The sequence below is a fragment of the Colletes latitarsis genome, chromosome 12 (assembly GCF_051014445.1).
Source record: "Colletes latitarsis isolate SP2378_abdomen chromosome 12, iyColLati1, whole genome shotgun sequence".
NCBI lineage: Eukaryota > Metazoa > Arthropoda > Insecta > Hymenoptera > Colletidae > Colletes > Colletes latitarsis.
In genome coordinates this window covers 21252759-21267503 of record NC_135145.1, presented here as the reverse complement: position 1 = coordinate 21267503, position 14745 = coordinate 21252759, and positions in this window count along the sequence as shown.

The following is a 14745-nucleotide window of genomic DNA, read 5'->3' as shown; positions in this document are numbered from 1 at the left end:
CATAATCAGACATTTTTGGACACATAAATCAGACATTAATTATCGAAAGGTCTCCTGCTGAATCAAGAGTCGATCTTTAATTAATAACAGTCGTAATTTAATTTACAACAATCGATAAACAATAGTTTCGTACTTTCGTCTGGATGGATTGTTCTCGAACGCATCGACGATACGTACGTTTTGTTTATCGTGAAAAAAAATGAAATTACGGAATATTCGATAATGTTATAGGAGCGTAGATTATTTATTTGTCGTTCCCTTTAAAACGAGTCCATTCTCGACGCATTTACGTCATTGTTTGCAACTTAAAACGAAGTCATAGGAAGTCGATGTTCTGGAAGATTCTCTGTAGTCCCTGTGTAGGTGTATGCGACGATTGACTCATTCTTTCCGATTGCAGTTGAAGGAACACTTATATCGCGTGCGACTTATTAATAGAAACACGCGTGGAACGAATATTTCGCGAATATTTGCATACTGAAAAATTTCATAATCGATGGAGATTAGAGAATTTGTGATAGCGTGGAAGAATTCGAATTTAAGTGTTTTATTAGATGCTCTGTTGGTTGTATCGTACCGTGTGGGGAACAGGGGACAGAAATATTTAGGGAAATTGTTAGAATTGTTGTTCGATGCTCGGTGCAGCGGGAGGAAATTCAAACGAGCCCGCCAAAGTTCCGTCGGTATCGATCCCTGTGCAGTCTATGGGGAAGTGGCGCCCCCTGGAATTATTACAAATAAATCTTGCGTGTTTCCCGTTAGGGGTCGCGTGATCGAAACTTTCCTGACTTTTGATACCTCGGAGAGGCTTTCCAGCACGTTAAAAATAGAAATTTGTTAATACGATTGTTACATTCGTCTGTGGGTACGCGCGACGGGAGTTTTATCGAATATCTTAAATATAGAAATATCGGTAGTTTTAAACAAAAGTTGCCAATATGTAATCGAGTCACGTGGCAATGACACTACTAGTAATTACAAATGCCCAGCCCGTAGGATCACGCGCGAAAGGAATACGGAAACCTTTCGAAGACACGTTAAACGTATTTTCTTCTTTTTCTATTCGTCGCCTCGACTACGAATCCCCCCCTCCCCGAGAAAAAGAAAAACAAAACTTTCTTCCGTCGACACGCTCGATGAATATTTATTAGAAATTGGGTAATCAACGCCGTTTCGTCAGAATATTTACATTTATTCAAATCGTACATAATCTCAGTGCTTTATTTCGATAATGGTACAGATACGGTTTTTGAGATCGGCGAAGTTGATATGGCGAGGAGCTTAACTCCGGTAACCTAGCTTTATGATGTCGAATAAAACTCATACAGCTAGATAACCAAAGAAAATGTCCGCGCCAAGATCCCCGGTAGTAGCCGGAGGCGCTGAAATTCTTCCACGGGAAGATCGTCGGGCTCCGGTCGATCGAAAACCTGCTCCGTGCCTGTGGGGGGGCTCTCGACGATATCCAGTTTTATTTTCACGGAGAGACAAAAGCCAGAATTTTCGTATCCGTCGATGTCGATTTACATCGTAATTTAATAATAGGAAAAATTAAAATAAAGTCGCTGGCTTGGTCCGCACGTGCGTCGACTGGGGGGCTCTGCAACAGAAAGAAGGAGAAATCGTAAATCGCCTCGCAACAATCGCCCCTTTGTAGCCACGAATTGATTGATACGCGCGCCGCTTTGAAAAGTGAACCACCAACCGTTGACATTTCGGAGTGAAAGTCCGAGCGTTCGCCGGATCGCCGCCGGCTACGAGGAGCGTATACCTGGAAATTCTTCGGGCGTTTTCAGGCCAAAGTCATTCCTTCTGAAAGCACACGGCACGGGAAGCACACCGGGAGAAAGCGACGAGACGACCCGGTTAACTGAACGGTCGCGCGCGCGCGCGCGTGCCCGGTTAACTGAAATAACAGTAGATTCAGCTTAATCAAAGCCGTCGTGATCGCACTCGGAATTGTCATTTCGTCCGGTTTAGAAGATTTTATTGTTACAGCGTTTCGTTCGTTGGGCTCGCAGACCGGTCGCTGTTTCGTAAGAGCTTCCATTCGGAGAAAGTTATGATCTCTACGTTCGACTTTATTATCAAACTCCCGTCTCCCCTCCCCTCGCGCGAGTTTCCGTGATTTTTCGAGCGTGCAATATCGTATTCATAGAACATTTTGCCGTTATCAAGAGAAACCGCGTCGTTATCGAGTTTCGTAATAGATAATTTCGAAGATTGCGACACGACCTCTAGGCCTGTTCCGCGATCGAGAAGGCCTAACGGCGTAGTAATTATTTAAACTCGGACGGGCACACGTGTTCCACGAGCGTTTCGTCGCCAAGAGTGAAAGTACGGATCCCGTTGAAATAGATAAATAAATAAAAAAAAAAAAAGAAAGAAGTATCTCACCTGCGATATCTCGTCGGGTTTATTTCTGGCTATCGCGCGTCGGGGCGTTGCAGGAAGACCAAGACCAGATTCGAAGGCCTCGATTCAATGATAATCGCGTGGACTTTCTAAAACTCAATTTTCTTTATTTTTTACACGCGCGCGGGCGCGGACTGGTACAGAGCGAGGCGATAGAGGCGAGCGTATCCGAGCGAAATACACGCGAAATACGTCGTCGCGTACCTGAGGCGTACAGCAAATACACGGGAGTACCTATCTTTCACGATAAGCCGGCCTTCGATTCGTTTTCATGCGTCTCTTTCGACCGATCGCCGCGGCCGAGTCGCGATTATCTCACCTTCCCACGCGAGACCAGCGACAGCGGCGAGAATTTCGCGAGAATCGAGGATCGAGATCGACGCTGCGCGCGCACCGCCCCGAAAACGCTGAAAAGTCGTCGATCGCTGGGAACCATTCGAACCCGCTCGATTTAACGATCTAATTAACAGTTTACGATTTAATTAACAGTCCCGTGTCCCGAGTCGAGCCATTACCAGGGTCTTTGCACGATACGCCTTATTGACCGTGCATTTTATCGACGACTACCAGGCCCAATCGCGAACTTACCCTCCGGAGCGATCGCTCGCGGTAAATTCGGGCTCCTAACGAGCCCAAATCCGATCGTTTACGCGTTAAACTGCTTCGAGATCGATTTATCGTTCATTTACCAACGAGAATGAACTTATTATTATTATTATTCGTTTATCAACGATAATAAACCCTTTGATACAATGGTACTAAATCATGGTCAAAGTCGCGCATGAAATTTTAAGAAAATAAATTAACTTGGAATGTCTAGTAAGTTTGAATAGCGTAAATCTATTGCTAGTCTGTAGAGGAAACAAACAATGATCCGTGCATGAATTTGAATGCTTAAACGCGGCCGTTAATCAGTCGATTATAAACGTTCGAGTCTGGAGGACAAGTCGGTAGCCAAACATAAAGAAAAAACAGAATTCCCCGTTCGCGTGAATATTTACAGCACGTTACGTGGTTACTCTCGACATTTACTCGATGTTTCCCGAAAATCCGAGTGTCACGGTGCCGTGTACGACCCGTACGCATATCTGCGTTTTATTTCTCGGTCGCTCTACCGTGCAAATCTCGAATGCATTCGCCGGCACGTTGAAGATCGTTCGCGATACAGGCTTCCGCAATGCTATAACGCCCGTCGTTCGAAGGCGAGACGCAGCTGAGACGATTCTTGCTCCGTGTTTCTAACAAAAAAAAAAAAAGAAAAGAAAAAGATTCAACAAATCCGCGGCAATCAAAAGCAATTTCGTTTGGTGAAATCGCGGAAACTTCGAAGCACGTTAATTAATATATTATCGGTTAATAAGGGCCCCTCTCACTTGGCACGAATCGTCGGAAAATCGTCTGCGTTTTCGAATCGAAGAGTTTAGGTGGCTTTAACGGAGAATTAATTAACCGAGGGAGCACGAGGAACAAAAGCGTCCTGGAGTGCAACCTGTTGCTAAGAGGGCCGCAGAAATTCGCACGCGAAACGGTGCGAATCGAGCAGACGCTCGCGGCGCGAGGAACGAGGCGAAACACTATCCCCGTGAATCCATTCCCCGTCCGCGGGTCCCGCGTAAAAAGTCAACGTCTGTGGAACGATAACCGCGAGCAGATTAGAAAAGAACGCGTGAACGGCGGATCGTACCGAAGCTCCAGTTTCGGAATCTCGCCCGGACGCGGTCTCATACCTGTCGGATTCGGGGCGCACGACTCTATTCGTGAATTTTAAGTCCCGGTACAGCTTCTCCGCGTCGTCCCAAGGGCACATAAGGACTCGGGGGAGCCCGAAAGAGGAGGAAAGATAGAAGGAGTCACACCTGGCGCGGTACGAGATGAGATCACAACCGCACTCACTGATCAACTGGCCCCGCGCCCCACGTCCTGGGCCGCACGCACCTTTCGAGTCTGCCCCCCTCGGGGCCCCCTCCAGCCCCTCCCCTGGCCGGTGAGGCCTCGCACGACGAGCCCATTGGCCCGTTCAAATCGACGTTCTGACGTCACCGGGACCGAACCGTCCGCGTACGTACGAGAGGAACGAGTCTCTTCTCTTCGTGCCCCCTCCCCCTTCCCCTCCACTCTCTTCCCCTCTCTCCAATCCTACCTACGTCTTCTCCGGTGTCGTCCCCTCGCCCCTCCTCGTCCCCGATCCTCGCTCGATGCTCTCTTCGTTTCTTCATCGCGACGGTCTCTTTCTTCTTTCACCCCCCCCCCCCCAGATTCTTTGTCTCGGATTTTCCGATTTTCCGGGGAAAATCGGCCGGTCTCTCGTTTTCCCGTAACCGAACGCGTCCTCTGGCACCCGCGATCTCGCGCGTTCTGACTCCCGGGGGCCCCCGGAGCGCGCTCGAAGGCGGCACGTACCCTTTTCCATCCAGTCGCCGGACAGGATTGTCCGCCACGGAGCCGAGACCAGCCCGCCAGGTATACCGGGGAGACACAAAAAGGAAAAAAGGACGCATTCCAACGACTATAGTCGGTCCATAACGATTCCCATACGTCGAGCAACGAACAACCAATGACCCCTCTACCGATCTCTCCTCCCGCCCCTCCCCCCCGTCGTTGCACTCGTCCCCACCGCCCCTCCCCTCTTCGTTTCCCCTCCTCACGGGTGCTCTCTCCTGCGTTTTGCACGATTCTCCACGTGTCTCGTTTCGCCTCTCTCTTCTTCCCGCTGGTCGTTTCTCGTTTCTGTGAGCGGCGTACGTGTGCAGCGCCGATCGAGGTGAAGGCTCGGCCTCGTAGCCCGAGCTACGTCCTCTCTCGTTTTTCGAAGAAAATCCACGGACGTCGCGACGACCAGCGCCGGAACGAACGATTTCTCGAACGTGCCCGGGCCCCTGTCGAATTCAACAGAATAATTGTTGTCGACGGTTTGGTGGTTTCCACAAGCTGGGGTTGCACGCTTTGTAGAAAAATTGGATATCAAAGTCGATCGTAGTTTCGAACAGGCATCGTACTTTTGATTGGGTTTGTACAAACTTAAAGTGGTTTTCTAGTTTGCAGCTTGAAGGTTTGTACAAACCACTGCAATTTTAATATTTGTGGTACGAGTTTTGGAGAAGAAGGGAAATGAAACTCGCGGTTTCTAATGAGGATCGTACTAGTTTCATTTGGTTTGTACAAACTTGCAGTGGTTCTCAAGTTTCTGAAGGAAGGTTTGCACAAACTATTGCAGTTTTAATATTTCTTTATGATGCACACTTTGGATTACAAAGGATATCGATTTCATTCGTAGCTTCTAATAGGAATTGTACAAACTTACAGTGGTTCTCATGTTTCTGAAGGAAGGTTTGCACAAACTACTGCAATTTTAATATTTTTTTAGAATACCTTAGCCAAGAACGGAAATCAAACTAATTCCTACCTTCCAATAAATATTGCAAATTATTTGATTTGGTGTGCACAAACATACAGTGGTTCTCCACTTTGAAGCTCGATTTAACCAAACTATTACAATTTTAATACTTTATATCTTAGCCAAGAACAGGAATCAAACTAGATCATTCTTAGCTGGTACTAAAAATTGCAAACAATTTATTCGATTTAGTTTGCACAAACTTACAGTGGTTCTCATGTTTCTGAAGGAAGGTTTGCACAAACTACTACAATTTTAATACTTCTTTATAATACCTCAGCCAAGTACAGGAATCAAACTGGATCATTCTTAGCTTCCACTAAAAATTGCAAACAATTTATTCGATTTAGTTTGCACAAACTTACAGTGGTTCTCCACTTTGAAGCTCGATTTAACCAAACTATTACAATTTTAATACTTCTTCATATCTTAGCCAAGAACAGGAATCAAACTGGATCATTCTTAGCTTCTACTAAAAATTGCAAACAATTTATTCGATTTAGTTTACACAAACTTACAGTGGTTCTCATGTTTCTGAAGGAAGGTTTGCACAAACTACTACAATTTTAATACTTCTTTGTAATACCTTAGCCAAGAACAGGAATCAAACTGGATCATTCTTAGCTTCTACTAAAAATTGCAAATAATTTATTTGATTTGATCTGTTCAAACATGCAGTGGTTCTCCACTTTGAAGCTCGATTTACCCAAACTACTACAATTTTAGTACTTCTTTATAACACCTTAGCCAAGAATAGGAATCAAACTGGATCATTCTTAGCTTCTACTAAAAATTGCAAATAATTTATTTGATTTAGTTTGTACAAACATACCAGTGGCTCTCAAGTTTGAAAGAAGGGTTGCACAAACTACAATTTTAATGCTTCTTACCTCGTACAAAAAATCAAACTAATTCCTAGCTTCCAGTAAATATTGTAAAATATTTGGCTATTTCTCGAACGTCCCTTCTCGAAGGGCTTCTCATAAGGGACGGGTAGTTTACGAAGGATCCTGTTTTGCAACCGCTTTGATGTCCACGGGTATTGGAAGATAGGTGCACAGGGAACGTGGCGATTTCCTTGGCGGCGATTTTCCTTCGGAGGAAACGACCAAGGGTCCCCCCCTGGCTCGAAACTGTTCGTCGACCCTTCTCGAATCTATTAGCAACGGAATACGAGAATTCGTGGGGAAGATCCGGTACACCTTGCGTGGGAATCTCGTGCGTGCCGCGGCGATTTTGCTTCGGTTTCTCCTACAATTTCGTAACGCGTTCTACGCGCTCAATATTAAATACTGTAACGACGAATTGATTTAAAGGGTCCCTGATACTCGAATTTCTTCTTTTATTATTAGAACAAACTTTGATGAATGTTTTTTTAGAGATACTTCGTGCATTGATAAATTGATCGACTCTTTATTGAAAGGGAATTTTAGAAAATTTTCAATTTGCTTCTTTAATCAATTTCAAAGGGTCTTGACACTTGAATTTTCTTTTTATTAATATAGTAAACTTTGAGGAATATTTTTTATAGAAATACTTCGTGTATTGATAGATCGATAGATCGTGTATTTAGTAGGAATTTTCTTTGTTTGGCAATTTTAGAAAATTTTCAATTTGCTTCTTTAATAAATTTTAAAGGGTCGTGACACTTGAGTTTCCTTTTTATTAATATAGTAAACTTTGAAGAATATTTTTTATAGAAATACTTCGTGTATTGATAGATCGATAGATCGTGTATTTGGTAGGAATTTTCTTTGTTTGGCAATTTTAGAAAATTTTCAATTTGCTTCTTTAATAAATTTCAAAGGGTCGTGACACTTGAATTTTATTTTTATTAATATAGTAAACTTTGAAGAATATTTTTTATAGAAATACTTCGTGTATTGATAGATCGATAGATCGTGTATTTAGTAGGAATTTTCTTTGTTTGGCAATTTTAGAAAATTTTTAATTTGCTTCTTTAATAAATTTTAAAGGGTCGTGACACTTGAATTTTCTTTTTATTAATATAGTACACTTTGAAGAATATTTTTTAAAGAAATACTTCGTGTATTGATAGATCGATAGATCGTGTATTTAGTAGGAATTTTCTTTGTTTGACAGTTTTAGAAAAATTTTTAATTTGCTTCACAGTATTTTATTTATTATAGAGATATTTCGTGCATTGATAGATCGATCGATTTTTTATTGAAAGGGAATTTTCTTTTTTGACAATATTTGATGTGAAATTATTTTTTTTTATTATAGAAAGATTTTGTCTTTTGAAACGAGGAAAGGTATACTTTATATGATTCCTTTTCACGAAGCCCAAAGTTCAAAGATCAACTCTCTTCGACCTGGAATTAGCGGTCCCTCAATTTTTACTTCAAGTAACTTGCAACTATATTTAAATATTCGAGGATATTTTTATCATACGTTCCATAGTCGTTCATTCAAAAGGTAGAATAATGTATCTTTTTTATTATTTCACGTTTTCATAAAGGATGTTTACCTATCAAACAAATAAATAAAAGTAAATTTAAAAATCTTTTTATTGGAGTACCTACATATAGCAAAAAATGTGCTAAATAGCATAGTCTGCCTTTTATCATTAATCTTCTTTTTACTATACAAAATAATTCGTGAACTTTAATTCTTTAAATTATTTGGGGTTTGTAAACTCTCCAATTTTCATTTCTTTCCATATTTTGCATATTCTTCAACATCAACAGTAAATTGTATCTATATTTTTATAGTTTGCCCCCATTATTAATCCTGTTATTATCAAAATAAATTAAATAAAAATTCTGTAAACGATCTAGAGTCCATTAATTACTGAATTTTTTTTTCGTTTGTATTTTGCATTTCCTCCAACATCAGCAGTAAATTGTATCTGCATTTTAATAGACTGCTCCCCATTATTAAACCTGTTATTATCAAAATGAATTAAATAAAAATTCCATAAACAATCTAGAGTCTATAAACTCATCAATTTTCTTTTTCTTTCGCATTTTTATAGTCTGCCCCCCAAAATAAATTGAATAAAAATTCCCTAAACAATCTAGAGTCTATAAACTCTTAAATTTCCTTTTTTTTTGTATTTTGCATTTCCTTTAACATCAACAATAAATCGTATCTATATTTTTATAGTCTGCTTCCCATTATTAACCTTGTTATTATCAAAATAAATTAAATAAAAATTCTTGAAATAATCTAAAGTCTGTAAGGTCATCAATTTTCTTTTTTTTTTTGTATTTTGCATTTCCTTTAACATCAACAATAAATCGTATCTATATTTTTATAGTCTGCTTCCCATTATTAACCTTGTTATTATCAAAATAAATTAAATAAAAATTCTTGAAATAATCTAGAGTCTGTAAGGTCATCAATTTTCTTTTTTTTTTTGTATTTTGCATTTCCTTTAACATCAACAATAAATCGTATCTATATTTTTATAGTCTGCTTCCCATTATTAACTTTGTTATTGTCAAAATAAATTAAATAAAAATTCTGTAAATAATCTAGAGTCTGTAAGGTCATGAATTTTCTTTTTTTTTTGTATTTTGCATTTCCTTTAACATCAACAATAAATCGTATCTATATTTTTATAGTCTGCTTCCCATTATTAACCTTGTTATTATTAAAATAAATTAAATAAAAATTCTGTAAATAATCTAGAGTGTATAAACTCTTAAATTTCCTTTTTTTTTTGTATTTTGCATTTCCTTCATCATCAACAGTAAATTGTATCTGTATTTTTACAATCTACTTCCCATTATTAACCTTGTTATTATAAAAATAAATTAAATAAAAATTCCGTAAACGATCTAGTGTCTATAAACTGTTAAATTTCCTTTTCTTGTTGTACTTTGCATTTCCTCGTAGCAATTAAACGCAGAAAGGCAGATTTCCGATGGTCTCCGGGAATGTGGAGCCAAAGTCTCTGTTTGCAGTGGCAATAATCACCGCGCAACGACGTCTCGCGTACTTTGCATTCGGTTTTATCGCCTCCAACCGGGGAAAAACTCCGCCTCGTGACATAATATTTCGTTTCCCCCGGGGTTTGAACTTGTTCGCGGCGGCGTTATGCGATCAAGACTCGCGGATACTTTGACCCGGACGCGTCGTTCTTTCGCCGCGGAAAAATTGCGACACGCAACTACTCGCCATCCGCATGCCTACGCTCTGCTAATTGGCGATACGCGGCGAGGAATGCAAAACCCATTTTTTTGGCGCGAAATTAAAACGATTATATTCAAATATACAGCCTAGTCGAAAGAAAAGTCTTTTTGGTTGATTTAAAAAAATATGATTGGAGTTTGCAGACTTTTAAAAAAAACCTTCCTCCATTTTGTTCCAGTTTTCCATCTTTAGATTGTCAATTTTCATTTAAATATACAGTCTATTAAAAAGCAGAAGCCAAATCTTCTCAGTTCTTTCAGAAATCAGAGTTTGCACATTTTTAGGAAATCCTCCATTTTGTTCCAGTTTTCCAGCTTTAGATTATCAATTTTCATTCAAATATACAGTCTATTAAAAAGCAGAAGCCAAATCTTCCCAGTTCTTTCAGAAATCAGAGTTTGCACATTTTTAGGAAATCCTCCATTTTGTTCCGTACTTTCACCTCTAAATTATCAATTTTCATTTAAATATACAGTTTATTAAAAAGCAGAAGCCAAATCTTCTCAGTTTTTTCAAAAATCAGAGTTTGCAAATTTTTAGGAAATCCTCCATTTTGTTCCAGTTTTCCACCTCTAAATTATCAATTTTCATTTAAATATACAGTTTATTAAAAAGCAGAAGCCAAATCTTCTCAGTTCTTTCAAAAATCAGAGTTTGCAAACTTTTAGGAAATCCTCCATTTTGTTCCGTACTTTCACCTCTAAATTATCAATTTTTATTCAAATATACAGGTTATTAAAAAGCAGAAGCCAAATCTTCTCAGTTCTTTCAAAAATCAGAGTTTGCAAATTTTTAGGAAATCCTCCATTTTGTTCCAGTTTTCCACCTCTAAATTATCAATTTTCATTCAAATATACAGTCTATTAAAAAGTAGAAGCAAAGTGTTATTAGTTCTTTCAAAAATTAGAGTTTGCACATTTTTAGGAAATCCTCCATTTTGTTCCAGTTTTCCACCTCTAAATTATCAATTTTCATTCAAATATACAGTCTATTAAAAAGTAGAAGTAAAGTGTTATTAGTTCTTTCAAAAATCAGAGTTTGCACATTTTTAGGAAATCCTCCATTTTGTTCCAGTTTTCCACCTCTAAATTATCAATTTTCATTCAAATATACAGTCTATTAAAAAGTAGAAGCAAAGTGTTATTAGTTCTTTCAAAAATCAGAGTTTGCACATTTTTAGGAAATCCTCCATTTTGTTCCAGTTTTCCATCTTTAGATTATCAATTTTTATTCAAATATACAATCTATTCGAAAGTAGAAGTAGTTTTAAGAAAATTTTTAGAAAAAATGCAAGATTTTTAGGAAAACTTTCCTCCATTTTGTTTTCAGCCTAACAGAGTGAGTTTTCTTTATTTTCCCTGAATTACCCCAATAATATTCCTTCAATTTCATACCTGCTTTGTCTCCAATAATCTATATTGCACCTTTCCACAAAATTTGCCAAAATTAGTAAGCATAAAATTACTTAAAATAATTAATTACTTAAAACAATCTCATTAACTTTATCGAATATCCAAAATATTCAAGATGGTGGGCCTCCTGGGTCGATTACATAATTTCAGACTATTTTCAACGAATTTTTAAGTCGTTTAACTTCAATCGCGTAAAAATAAAAACGATACACAATCGAATATAGTAAAATATAATATAATTTATTAAATATAAACGAGTGGATTAGTGGGTTATAAAATTACTTGAAACAATCCCATTAACTTTATCGAATCTCCAAAATATTCAAGATGGCGGACCTCCTGGGTCGATTACATAATTTCAGACTATTTTTAACGAATTTTTAAGTCGTTTAACTTTAATCTCACAAAATAAAAACGAGGAATTAGGAAGACTTTGCTTCTACTTTTGTATATTTAATGTACACTGTAATTTTATTACAATCTTCGAAATTTAATGCACACTGTAAGACTGGAACAAAATGGAGGATTTCCTAAAAATCTGCAAATTCTAATTTTTGGAACAACTAGCAACACTTTGCTTCTATTTTCGAATAAATTGCATATTTAAATAAAAATTGATGATCTAGAGGTGGAAAACTGTAAAAAAATGGCGGAAGCTTTTTAAAAAGTCTGCAAACTCCCAATCATATTTTTAAACCAACCAAGAATTCTTCGTCTCCACTTTTGTGTTGCATGTATCGATGAAAATGGATACTGTAGAGGTGGAAGACTGGGAAAAAATGGCGGAAGGTTTTTAAAAAGTCTGCAAACTCCCAATTATATTTTTAAACCAACCAAGAATTCTTCGTTTCCACTTTTGTGTTGCATGTATCGATGAAAATTGGTACTGTGAGGTGGAAGACTAAAAAAAAATGGCGGAAGGTTTTTAAAAAGTCTGCAAACTCCCAATCATATCTTTGAACCAACCAAGAATTCTTCGTTTCCACTTTTGTGTTGCATGTATCGATGAAAATGGGTACTGTAGAGGTGGAAGACTGGAACAAAATGGAGGATTTCCTAAAAATCTGCAAATTCTAATTTTTGAAACAACTAGCAACACTTTGCTTCTATTTTCGAATAAATTGCATATTTAAATAAAAATTGATGATCTAGAGGTGGAAAACTGGAACAAAATGGAGGAAAATTTTCTTAAAAGTCTGCAAACTCCAATCATATTTTTGAACCAACCAAGAATTCTTCGTTTCCACTTTTGTGTTGCATGTATCGATGAAAATGGGTACTGTGGAGGTGGAAGGACGATCGAAGGGCCGTTTTTTCGATGGTTGGGTCGTGGAACATTAATGCACCCCAAAAGATACGCCTCCCTGAGCGGCGTAGAGACGGTTCCGCTGTCTGAAAGTGAGCCCTGGGAAGTTCCTTGGCTAGACGTGTCATCCATTTTCAGTTTGTGGGAAAGGCAGCGCCGTGACGGAAGGTATGCGGCGCCGGATAATGCGCTAGCATAATTTCCACCGGCGGATAAATCCCACTGAAATATTCTCCGAAACCCCCCACCATTCCCCAGCCTTCCGTTAAAGCTAAAAAACTACCGAGAACCACTTTCCTCGATTATTTCGTTCGTCGAGAAACAAAGAAGCTTTCGGGGGGCCTTATTCTTGGAATGTTATTGCAACGTTGAGACGTACGTGACGCTTACGTGAATGAAATTTCGCATGCGTATCGGCTTGCCCTGAGCACCAGGTCCTCGAAGGTCGTCGTCGACATCGGTTTTGTGACTCACGCGAGAAATTCGCTCGTGAGAATACGTGCCTCTCCGTTCCACCGGGCCAGAGCTCCGTCCAGAGTATTTCGAAAACCTCGTTTCGTCCCCGAAAACCCGGAAACGTATTAACGGGACGCCAGGGGGGATCGGTAATTCCGGCTAAGAGGATTTTCAGAATGGAATTTACCCCGAGGAACGTAACTGGGCGACGGTAGGGTCGGTCAAGGACGATTTTTATTGTTCCCAGGATCCTTCAGGAAGGATCGTGTACTGTTATATCCTGGCTCTCTGGCATATAACTCGACTGGGCTCAGGTACAAAGCTAATTCAACCCTGCTAGCGTTGGCGTCACGAGCCGACGCCCTTCGACTTCCGGCGGACGTGCGTCGTCCTTGCTTCGCCGTTTCTCCCGTTTTCATCGCGTACACCTGACTTTTTATTATTTCGTGCGGCCTTCTTTCGATCCGTCCTTCGAACACGGTGTCAAAAGTGCCCGGATTCAAACGGGGGAAAATAGCTTCCGTTGACGGGGAACAAAAGTTTCGCCGTCCTATAGACCTCACCAGGTATCGAGGAGCCGCGTGTGCAAACTCCTTGCCGATGAAACGCATTTCGAAAACAAAGACGCACCGAAAATCGAGGTTCTCATTCACGTTAGAGAGCTAGAAAAATTCTGGGTAAATTACGGCTGTGGAAAGTGTCGCGTTGGAAAATGTATAGCGCGGTTTTTAGAAAAACAGACTTGCATAGAATCTTCAGAAAGTTGCATTTAATTCTATGGATATTAGTAAAGATAAAGTATTTTTAAATTTTTGATCATGTATTGAAGAATATTGTTTAGTATTTGCCTTGGAAATATTTATACAAAAAGCCTTATTCATTATATATGATAGTAAACGTAGAATTTGTTAAAAGCATAAGAAAATATGAAATAAGTCGATGTATCATATGAATGAGTCGATGTTTGTGTCAGATTAAAAAATGTATAGCACGATTTTTAGAGAAATAGACTTGCATAGAATCTTCAGAAACTTGCATTTTATTCTATGGATATTAGTAAAGATAAAGTATTTTTACTTTTGCTTATGTATTGAAGAATATTGTTTAGTATTTGCCTTGGAAATATTTATACAAAAAGCCTGGTTGATTATATATGTGATAGTAAACGTAGAATTTGTTAAAAGCATACGAAAATATGAAATAAGAAAGTCGAATGAGTAGATGTTTGTCTCAGATTAAAAAATGTATAGCGCGATTTTTAGAGAAATAGACTTGCATAGAATCTTCAGAAAGTTGCATTTAATTCTATGAATATTAGTAAAGATAAAGTATTTTAATTTTTTGCTTATGTATTGAAGAATATTGTTTAGTATTTGCCTTGGAAATATTTATACAAAAAGCCTTGTTGATTATATATGTGATAGCAAACGTAGAATTTGTTAAAAGCATACGAAAATATGAAATAAGTCGATGTATCGTATAAATGAGTCGATGTTTGTCTCAGATTATAAAATGTATAGTGCGATTTTTAGAGAAATAGACTTGCATAGAATCTCCAAAAAGTTGCATTTAATTCTACAAATATTCGTAAATAGTTTTGC